This window comes from Arachis ipaensis, chromosome B10 (assembly GCF_000816755.2).
Source record: "Arachis ipaensis cultivar K30076 chromosome B10, Araip1.1, whole genome shotgun sequence".
NCBI classification, from domain to species: Eukaryota; Viridiplantae; Streptophyta; class Magnoliopsida; order Fabales; family Fabaceae; genus Arachis; species Arachis ipaensis.
In genome coordinates this window covers 29,377,003-29,388,424 of record NC_029794.2, presented here as the reverse complement: position 1 = coordinate 29,388,424, position 11,422 = coordinate 29,377,003, and the positions used below count along the sequence as shown (strand labels likewise).

Genomic DNA, 11,422 nt, shown 5'->3' with positions numbered 1-11,422 from the left:
ATAGTCTTTTTTTTTTTTGGTCAGTGGATTGGACAACCCCTAATCCTAGGTACCCCAATGGATTGGACAACCCCCAATCCTAGGTACACAACACACCCACACACTCTTCACATATTTATCACATTTTCCCTCAAATGCATCCTCTAGAGTTTGAACTCTAGACCTTAGTAATGAGGAGGGGGGTGAAATGCATCCTCAAATGCATAGTCTAACTCATAAAAGGACTCACGCGAATAGGGTTGACACCATTTCATCCAAAACAGATGCTAGATATGGCCACTTCTGCTCTTGCACATGTAAAATGGGCTTATCACTCCTACACTAGCAAAATGCAATGCTATTTTGTCCCTGCACCCGCAAAATGGAGATGAGCCACTTCTCAACTAGCGTCCACAAATTTAAGCCTAATTATAGGCCTCGGCTACTGAATTGGGCTACAGAAAATGCTAGTCAAACTCCAATAAAATACATGAGGGGCCATTGGGCCCTGTTGTTCACCGAAAAAAAAGTACACGAGAAATGAGCCAATCATAGAGAGCAATATGAAAATTGGTGGGTCAGAACATCAATCTTGTCTTTCCATGGTTTTCTTAAAAAAAAAAGTCGTGTGTTAATACAATATGTTAATGAATGTTGAGTTTTTTCTTAACAAAAAGTGTTACTTTGCTAAATAATAAATAGCATAATGTATTTTGTTAGGACAATCTCGTTACCTTCCTTTGTAATACCCTAATTACCCTAAGCCTTACATCATGCCATAAAGCAAAGGATAATTAAAGGTCACGACAATTCTAAAGCTTATACGATATTATATATGTATATATAGGAAAAGAAAGTAATTCTAGAAACCCGATGAAGAAATAAGCTCAAAAACAAAGTTACAAAAGCGTGAAACGTTCACACGAAGCTACAAGCTTAAAGGCATAAGATATAGATATAAGATAACAAAGCATATGTAGATATATGAGTATAATAGTCATAGAGTACTAGCTGCATCCCGTGGAGTTTAGGCTGACAAGATATATATACAAGACATAACAGAGTTTTGAAAGTTAAAACAGCATATACAACATATCTCTCTCAAAGTTAGCCTCTAAGGCAAATAAAGATACAAAAGTGAGAGTACTAAAACAAAATATCCAAAAGACTCCAAAAGATGATAAAGATCCTCCGCTCTGTCACCATAACTCACCGAGGTAGGTTACGACCTGCATCTGAAAAATAACAACAGAATATGGTATGAGAACCGAAAATTCTCAGTATGGTAACAGTGTCCAGTAATGTAAGATATAAGATTCCGAGATGCCAGAGGCAATCCTAGAACTTCACATCAATCACAATATTCAAGCTTATAAAACAGATAATTAAATCCTTAAACAGGTTATCTAACTTAGGGGATTTCTAATCTAACATTTACACCGCTATCCCACAGCTTTCGCCAGCCTACCTACCATGCGATTCTATCGCCACCGCCTTCCGAACCTCCTCAATCCCAGTAGAAAACACAAGTAATTCATACAAGTAAGGCACAAGTACTTATTATATACAGCAAGTAATTCAAGAAGCAATTAAGCATGTTATATAATTAGGCATATTATGCAAGTAAACAAAGTAAGCAAACACATAGTAATAATGCATATGATAAATGCCTGTCCTACTGGTTGTGATATTACATTGTCGGTTCAATTGCTAACCCAACACATTCCCATGGGAATGTCGCCTTTTGGTCACAAATAAAATGGGTACCCCCAGGGATATCGTGCCCGGCACACGGTCCAGGGATATAGTGCCCGCACACACTCTTATGATTCCAAAAGGATGCGAGCGGGATACTCAGCTACAGACCTCACATCTCAACGTAAGTGGGACTAACCACCGCCCTTACGCCGCTGCCGCGACCTCGACAAGCGGGATTAACTAATCGTCCTTCCCAGCCGTGTAGCATCTCAACAATATCAGTATAATACAATATATATCCACATCTCATTCAATGATCACTTTCAACAGCAGTTTAAAGAAGTTTAGAAAGTTAGAGAACCCTTGAAAACGAAGAAAACTATTTTTCAGTAAAACAGAGATTGTACGTACGCACATCTCTGCTGTGTGTACGCACACGGGTAAAAGCTGGTGGTTGTGTACGTAACTCCCTGCTCGCGTACGTGAGATGCCCAACCCGAACGGGATGCTTGCTTCGCGTGTTGTAGCTCGCGTACGCAAGGGTCAAAATTTTGGTAATTTGTGTACGCATGTAGTTTCCCCGTACGCGAGATGCCCAACCCGAATAAAATGCTCGCGTCACGTGCATTGTGTCACGTACGTAACCCTCACCGGACTTAAAAAATTTTTAATTCTGCAGAATTTCAGTTTTAAACACGAAACTTTAAACGTTCATAACTTCCTCTACAAAACTCTATTTTTCTCAAACTTTATATAATTTTAAAGCTCTTGAAACAACCTTTAATTTAAAACAAAGATAATCAAATTTAAAGATTTGAAACTCAAGTTATGATCCGCCAAAATTCGCTAAAAATCAAATTTTACAAAATCAACAAGGTTCTCTAAATATCAAAACTTCACAACTAAAACCAATTCATAAACATTCAAAACCACACCAAAACTCACCATTCATGCCCACCATCACAACCATATGTTTTTCCACTTACGAATTAACTTCCTCCATCATTTTAAACCCATTTCATTCAACTTTCCTAACTTAATTCAACAAAACTCCACAAGTTCTCAATCAAGATTCCAACCTTCACAATTTTATACAATTTGACTCTTCAACAACACAATTCATCATATTTCATCATAATTCATATAGATATCATTATTCACCCCAACATCAACAATTATCATCATAATTCATTAAAATTACCACAAACATCAATAATCGTAATCCACTATCAACAATTCAATCCTAACCTATGGTCCACTAGGCTAAGTGTCCAAAAATATTGCATATTACATAGAGAAAACCGAAACCATACTTTGACCAATTTTCAATATGTGAAAAACACCAAATCCTCAACCAAGATTAACAAGTCCAGCCACCAAGTCTACTTTCAAGCAACTCAAGTCACCAATATACTCCACACAACACCAATACAAGCTAGCAATTACACAAAATTCTACAAATCAAACCTAGGGTTTCTAAATACCCAATTTCACAAGAAAGTTGAGGATGCTCACCTTATCCACAGTAGATTGGGTCAAAATCCAATAGGAATCAAGTGCTAGAGTGTACTTAAACACCCAAAATTACAAGAAGTCACTCAAAACCAAACCTAAAAATTCAAAATTCATAGAGCTGAAAACTGGGCAGAAATTTTCAAAAATCGTGCCACTTTGGTTAGATGAAACTAATGGGCTGGACAAGAGTTTTGCGTGGCCATAAACCGTTTGCGAATCGGAGCACTGTATCTCAAGTTATGGTTGAATGAAGTTGAAGATGAATAGTATTTTGTGGAACCATACCTCTCTTCTTCCATTTTCACGTTGCTGCTACTGTGTTGTGTTAAAAGTGGCTAAAATGGCCACTTAAATGGCTTTATATATGTTGGGCTTGGACCCAACTTAGCCCTGGTCCAATCCGTTAGCATTTTGGATCGTTTGGCCCAAATTTGGGCCAAACCTTTAGAATTAGTGCCTGGTTTTCAACTTTAATTATTTTCTAAGTTTTCTATAGTTTTTATTATTCTCATGTGGTAGCAGACAGACTTAAGTCGGTACTACCGGCTAATTTACCGGTACGCATTTTTATGCAATTTTCTGCAGAAAATTACATTTTTCAACTCAAAAAAATCTATTGAATCCAAATATCATATTTATATTTTCTAATTAACATTCTAAATTTTTGGAACCTATTTTGGAAAATTAAATTAATTTAATTAAGCAGCTAATTAATTACGGTTCTTACATTCTCCCCACTAAATAAGAAATTTTTCCCTCAAAATTTGGTTTATCCATCATCATCATCATTAAAAGTTTCCTCAACTTAAACCTACCTCTCACCATTCATCTTTCCATTCCTCCATGTCAGTTTAAATCCCTATTTACATCCTTCATTCTTATTTATAACGCCATATTTTAACCGAATTCAAGCCTACGCTATACTCATTCTTCTCATTCTTATCTCCCTTTAGTCATCCTCATCACAACATCCGCATTTCAATTTAATGTTCTCTAAATCTATCTTGAAAAACTAACAATTTATCTATTACCATCTACGTACAAATCCATTTATACCTGTAATCATCTCCTAAACCTACTCCAAATCAATCTAATCTTATAACCACAATTAAACTTAGTTTCTTAGAAATATTTACTTACATTAACCCACTAAACTCTTCAAGTATTTAAGCCTAAGATATGTCTAGTCACCATTCTACTAACTCTATTCACAACTATCATGTGCCATTGCATTCCACAAACTTCTGCTACGCCACTCTGATTTTCAGCCACTAATTAATTAACCAATCCAATTGTTCAATCAAGTGATACATCATTATTGGATTACAAAACCTAGGCTCACTTCTGAACTTCCTCAACTTGACCCAAATAGGGTTTACGCTCATCCTAAGACTAAGTCACAACGTAGGGCCTTATAGCATCTCTATACCTAATTCAAGGTCTCATTAAATCGTCAATCTCAATAATTGTATTACGTAGGACCTCCACAACAACTAGGGTACCTACTCATGTTATTCATCTTTAAGTGCAACACTACAACTAGACATACTAAATAACCAATAAATTTTTACTTATCATAACTAAAATCAAATGCCACTCAATGTCAAACCCAATCAAAATTCAAGCCTAAATTCATGCCCACTCATTTTTCTCCTTTTCTATTTGTCTCTACACTTAAATAATTCACCCGGTACCAAAATTTATATCAATCACCCTAGAATCTACACGTAAAAACCAAAATTAAATGTGGATATCCTCATATGGTATCTTAACCCAAAATCGTAGTCCTTCAGTTGTTTCATCTATCTCCATGGAGGCAGTTCCCTCCTTACTCCACATCTTCAACATAGCACAAATGTAGCAGGCTTCAGATAAAGAGTTAGAGAATTCACTTCGTACGGCCTCAACCATCGCGATGCGTAAATCACTACATCCTAATGTTACATCGGAAGGCACTCCAAGATTTCTAACGAAGCATCATCGTAGATCCCATCTGGTTCATAGGATTCCAGCAACACCAACATTGGCTTTGTAGTCAATCTTTCTTTCAAGTTTTTGAGGAATTTTCTCCACAATTTGACATCTGTACCAACGGGGCATCCTTGTATGTCAATTTAGTCATAGGTAATGCCATTTATAAAATCAAGACTTCACAACTCCTCGTGATGTCGCACGTCCACAAGCTTCGCCCTTCGTGTTCATAATTCATGTCCTAAGGAACTAATATATCGAAGGTTGCGTCTAAGGATTGCATTGCGACATCGAAATGAGCTCAAGTTATCTGAAGGGATATCAAGCTCAAAAGAGAGTAAACAATTCGAATGGTATCCGTACAAAATTGAAAAGATACTTTGTGTTGTGATCAGACAAGGTTGTAGGAAATAAGAAAATGCACCAAAAAGAGAATTAGAGTGCACCTCAAGAAAAAATTCTAAATTAAGAATCTTTGGAGGAAATAATAAAGCACATTGAATCAAAATATGTCTTTGCTGATTTTTAAAAAAATCACAAGTCTGTGAATAAAGATGGTTCATCGCAATAGTAATCTTCCTCACACTTGATTGGGTCGAAACGAGTTTAGGCTCACGTCAAGGAGTATGAGTTTCAGGAAAGAATATATGCGAGCACAGAATAGGATTGGAAAATGTTGAAACTAATTATCAAAAAGGATCGTGGAATAAAGTAATTCAACTTGGGTTACAAAAGAAAGACAGATCAGGTCACACACATTTATTGGTAATCTCTCTCGTATTAGGTCTCCCATTGTCATCCTCCTTCACCTTTATCTGATGGTAACCGAATCTTAAAAATTAATTTTTGAAAACACTCGAACTCCTTGCAACTGATCCATTAAATCATCTATCCTCGGCAACGGATACTTGTTCTTCACAGTCACTTTGTTCAACCGTCGGTAATCCATGCAAGATCGCATTCACCATTAAGAGTATATAACCCTCAGATATAACTGTCCCCCCTTCCACAAAGTGTTCTGCTACTTAATGTCGCCAACCTAATTCAAGTGGTTAAAGTACTTCATCTTTCATAATTCTACCGAGCCAATGCTCCCTCACGCCTTTTGCTGCGTCACTCTAATTAGTTGTCACTAAGAATCTAAATTGCTTGGCTGTGTCCACCAGAATTATCTTCTCCCATTTGTTCCTCCGATGCTAAGTTTGGCCAGTCTTAACAGCAACGTTCCATAAAATAAAATTAAGCTAAACTCTGGTCCTAAACCTGACGTTCAATATGATATTCCTAGTTCTAAATCCTTGTCCCCATCATAAGTTAATAAGGAGGGTCGAGTTACAACCTCCTACAATGTGATTAAAACTCGGTTATCAATTTTTATTGTTACCTCAAATTAGAGATCCTTAACGCCGTCGCTGAGACCGGTTCGCACTCGGGTCCTTCCTGTAAGGACAACGTATAGAGATATGTCCTGACAATCTGCAGCGGTAACATCCACAGAACCAGCCATGCACGACGTTTCCGGATGGTATCTTCCACATCTCAGGTACCTTAACTCCTCTTGTTGAGCCCACACCTGCTTACCTCCCCCTCTCGCCTGGTGATACTGGTCATGGTTAATCCCTCCGATATGCCCTTGACCTTGGGATCGCTGAGGGGCATGTCTATCCCTCTTGAAATTTTGGTCTCTTGGCGGAGCACACTTCCCATGACCTCTACTATTAGTACTGCCACGATCATCTCTCACCAAAGCCGTCTTCTTGGCATAATCTTCAACAATTCTTGTCTTGTTCACCAATTCAGAGAATCTCCGAATCTCTAATGGAACCACAACAGTCATAATAGTTTCCTTCAGACCTCCTTGGTATCTTACACACTTCCAACCCTCATAGGACTCAGGGGCTCCTCGAAATACCCTTGAGAACTTATAGAGCTCTTCAAACTTACTCGTATACTCGAGCACAGACATTGAACCTTGCTTCAGCTGCATAAGCTCTAACTCTCTGGCATCCTTTACTGATTCAGGAAAATACTTCTTGTAGAAAGCAGTCCGAAAGCTCCCACGAAATATCCATATTCTGTAGTTGCAGAAATCAACAATCTCCTTGCCACCAATGCTGAGCTTCTCCCACTAATTGATATGCAGCAAACTCCACTAATGCACACTCCACAGCTTTGAACCAATTGTCTGCTTCAGCAGACTTTCAAGAAAGCAGTTAGTGCCATCCGAACACCATCCAAATTAGTCCCAGTCACTTCTCCGTTCTCAGTTCCACCTGGTCGTCCTATCCTTTCCATAGCTTGAGTCGTGGCAGTAGTGTTCGCTTGCATAGAGTTAGCCAAGTTAGTCATCGCAACCATAAACTCGGCATGGTCGTCAGTGGGTTAGTTATCCTCACAATCTCTCCATGTACGAGACCAACCTCGTCCGCGAAATGCCATTCAGGGTCCTGTCCACACTAATCAATCGATATTAAAGTGATCAGTCTCGATATCTCAATCCTAGTGCTTCAATTATCCCAAAAAAACACTCACAAACAAGCATGCTATGCAATATCAAGTAGATATCCTAAATAGCACGAAAGAAAAATGACCCAGAGTATGCAATGAAGCATAATCGGTCCATCCCTCAGGCTCACAAGGACGAACCGCTCTGATACCACTAAATGTAACACCCTAATTACCCTAAGCCTTATCTCATGCAGTAAAGCAAATGATAATTAAAGGTCACGACAATTCTAAGGCTTATACGATATTATATATGTATATATAGGAAAAGATACAAATTCTAGAAGTCCGATGAAGAAATAAGCTTAAAAGCAGAGTTACAAAAACACGAAACGTTCACACGAAGCTACAAGCTTAAAGGCACAATATATAGATATAAGATAACAAAGCATATGTAGATATATGAGTATAATAGTCATAGAGTACTAGCCGCAACCCGCGGAGTTTAGGCCTACCAGATATATATACAGACATAACAGAGTTTTGAAAGTTAAAATAGCATATACAACATATCTCTCTCAAAGTTAGACTCTAAGGCAAATAAAGATACAAAAGTGAGAGTACTAAAACAAAATATCCAAAAGACTCCAATAGATGATAAAGATCCTCCGCTTTGTCACCATCACACAACTCACCGATGTGGGTTACGACCTGCATCTGAAAAATAACAACAGAATATGGTATGAAAACTGGAGGTTCTCAGTATGGTAACAGTGCCCAGTAATGTAAGATAGAAGATTCTGGGATGCCAGAGGCAATCCTAGAAGTTCACATTAATCACAATATTCAAGCTTATAAAATAGATAAATAAATCCTTAAACAGGTTATCTAACTTAGGGGATTTCTAATCTAACATTTACACCGCTGTCCCAAAGCCATCGCCAGCCTATCCGCCATGCGATCTCATCGCCACCGCCTTCCGAACCTCCTCAATTCCAGTAGAAGACACAAGTAATTCATACAAGTAAGGCACAAGTAATTATCATGTACAACAAGTAATTCAAGAAGCAATTAAGCATGTTATATAATTTGGCATATTATGCAAGTAAACAAAGCAAGCAAACACATAGTAATGCATATGATGAATGCCTGTCCTACTGGCTGTGATATCACATTGTTGGTTCAATTGCCAACCCAACACATTTCCATGGGAATGTTGCCTTTCGGTCACGAATAAAATAGGTACCCCCAGGGATATCGTGCCCAGCACACGGTCCAGGGATATAATATCCGCGCACACCCTTGTGATTCCAAAAATATGCGAGCGAGATACTCAGCCACAGACCTCACATCTCAATGTAAGCGGGCCTAACCACCACCCTTACTCCGCCACCGCGACCTTGACAAGTGAGGATTAACTAATCATGCTTGTCAGGTGCATAGCGTCTCAACAATATCAGTATAATACAATATATATCCATATCTCATTCAGTGATCACTTTCAACATTCAATATTTTCTCATTTATCTTTGAGTTCCAGACTCGTCACAAACATTTTCAATTCCTATTTTCACAGCTCGTCATATTCATTATCAATATATTACTCTCCCAATCCACACAACTATTCCATCCTCAATGCTCTAGAAACCTAAGTCTCCGTCTTCTAAATTCATATAGAATTTCACCATATTAAGTTATTAACTAATCTTTAGCAATATTAGGACCTAATTACTAGATAGTATTCTTAAACAGCAGTTTGAAGAAGTTTAGAAAGTTAGAGAACCCTTGAAAACGAAGAAAAACTATTTTTTAGCAAAACAGCGGTTGTGCGTACACACACCCCTACTGTGCGTACGCACACGAGTAAAAGCAGGTGGTCGTGTACGCAACCCTCTGCTCGCGTACGTGAGATGCCCAACCCGAATGGGATGCTCGAGTCACGTGTTGTAGCTCGCGTACACAAGGGTCAAAATTTTGGTAGTTCACGTACGCGAGATGCCCAACCCGAATAGAATGCTCGCATAGCGTGCATTGTGTTGCGTACGCAACCTTCACCAGACTTAGAGAAAATTTTCAATTTTGCAGAATTTCAGTTTTAAACACCAAACTTTAAACGTTCATAACTTCATCTACAAAACTCCATTTTTCTCAAAGATCATCAACTTTAAAGATTTGAGGCTCAAGTTATGATCCGCCAAAGTTCGCCAAAAATCAAGTTTTACAAAATCAGCAAGGTTCTCTAAATCTCAAAACTTCACAACTAAAACCAATTCATAAACCTTCAAAACCACACCAAAACTCACTATTCATGCCCACCATCACAATCATATATTTCCGACTTACCAATTAACTTCCTCCATCATTTTAAACCTATTTCATTCAACTTTCCCAACATAATTTAACAAAACTTCACAAGTTCTCAATCAAGATTCCAACCTTCACAATTTTATATAATTTGACTCTTCACCAATACAATTCATCATATTTCATCATAATTCACATAGTTATCATTATTAACGCTAACATCAATAATTATGATCATAATTCATCAAAATCATCACAAACATCAATAATCATAATCCACTATCAACAATTCAAACCTATCCCTTGGTCTACTAGCCTAAGTTTCCAGAAATATTACATAGAAAAAATCAAAACCGTACCTTGGTTGATTCCCAATATGTGCAAAACACCAAATCCTCAACCAAGATCAACAAGTCCAACCACCAAGTCCACTTTCAAGCAACTCAAGTCACCAATATACTCCACACAACACCAATACAAGCTAGCAATTACACAAAATTCCACAAATCAAACCTAGGGTTTCTAAATACCCAATTTCACAAGAAAGTTGAGGATGCTCACCTTACCCACAGTAGAGTGGGTCAAAACCCAATAGGAATCAAGTGCTAGAATGTACCTAAACACCCAAAATCACAAGAACTCACTCAAAGTTCATAGAGTTGAAAACTGGGCAAACTGTTCACGAATCGGAGCATCGTAGCTCAAGTTATGGTTGAATGAAGTTGAAAATGAATAGTGTTTTGTGGAACCCTACCTCTCTTCTCCCAGTTTCACGTTGCTTCTACTGTATTGTGTTAAAAGTGGCTAAAATGGCTACTTAAATGGCTTTATATATGTTGGGCTTGGGTCCAACTTGGGCCCGGTCTAATCCATTAGCGTTTTTGACACAAACCTTTAGAATTTGTACCCGATTTTTAACTTTAATTGTTTTTCTATAGTTTTTATTATTCTCATGCAGTACCAGACAAACTTAAGCCGGTACTGCTAACTAATTTACTGGTACGCGTTTTTACGCAATTTTTTGTAGAAAATTACATTTTTCAACTCAGAAAAATCTACTGAGTCTAAATATCATATTTATGTTTTCTACTTAACATTCTAAATTTTTGGAACCTAATTTAGGCAATTAAATTAATTTAATTATGCGGCTAGTTGATCGCAGTTCTTACATCCTTACTCAAATCCTTCCTCACCAAAAATATGATTAATAGTTTGTTTATAATTATGTCAATATTTATATGTAAGAGTATATATTACATTAATGTTAAGAAAATATTATATGCATACTAAAAATGATCTACCAAATCACTTATTATGTATTTTTGTATGAATACATATAGTGCTTATTTGAATATCATTAAGTTGATAGAAAAATATATTTTTTCAACAAAAATATCTTTTTTTTTTCTTTATGTTTTAGTGTGTTTAGTAAATTTTTAGTAGTAAAAGTAAAAACACTAAAAAAATAAAAAATATCTTTTTTGAGAAGTTATAATTTACATCTTTTTCT

The 11,422-nt window shown here is 37.2% G+C and overlaps 1 long non-coding RNA gene across 1 annotated transcript in view; it reads left to right on the top strand.

Moving 5' to 3' along the window:
- The window catches only part of LOC107623607, a 17,260-nt gene continuing 6,483 nt past the window's right edge, over positions 646–11,422 (top strand). The window contains exons 1-3 of the long non-coding RNA XR_001616546.2: positions 646–657; positions 6,623–6,628; positions 10,327–10,338. This is a non-coding gene — a long non-coding RNA (uncharacterized LOC107623607). The remainder of the gene's footprint in view (positions 658–6,622; positions 6,629–10,326; positions 10,339–11,422) is intronic.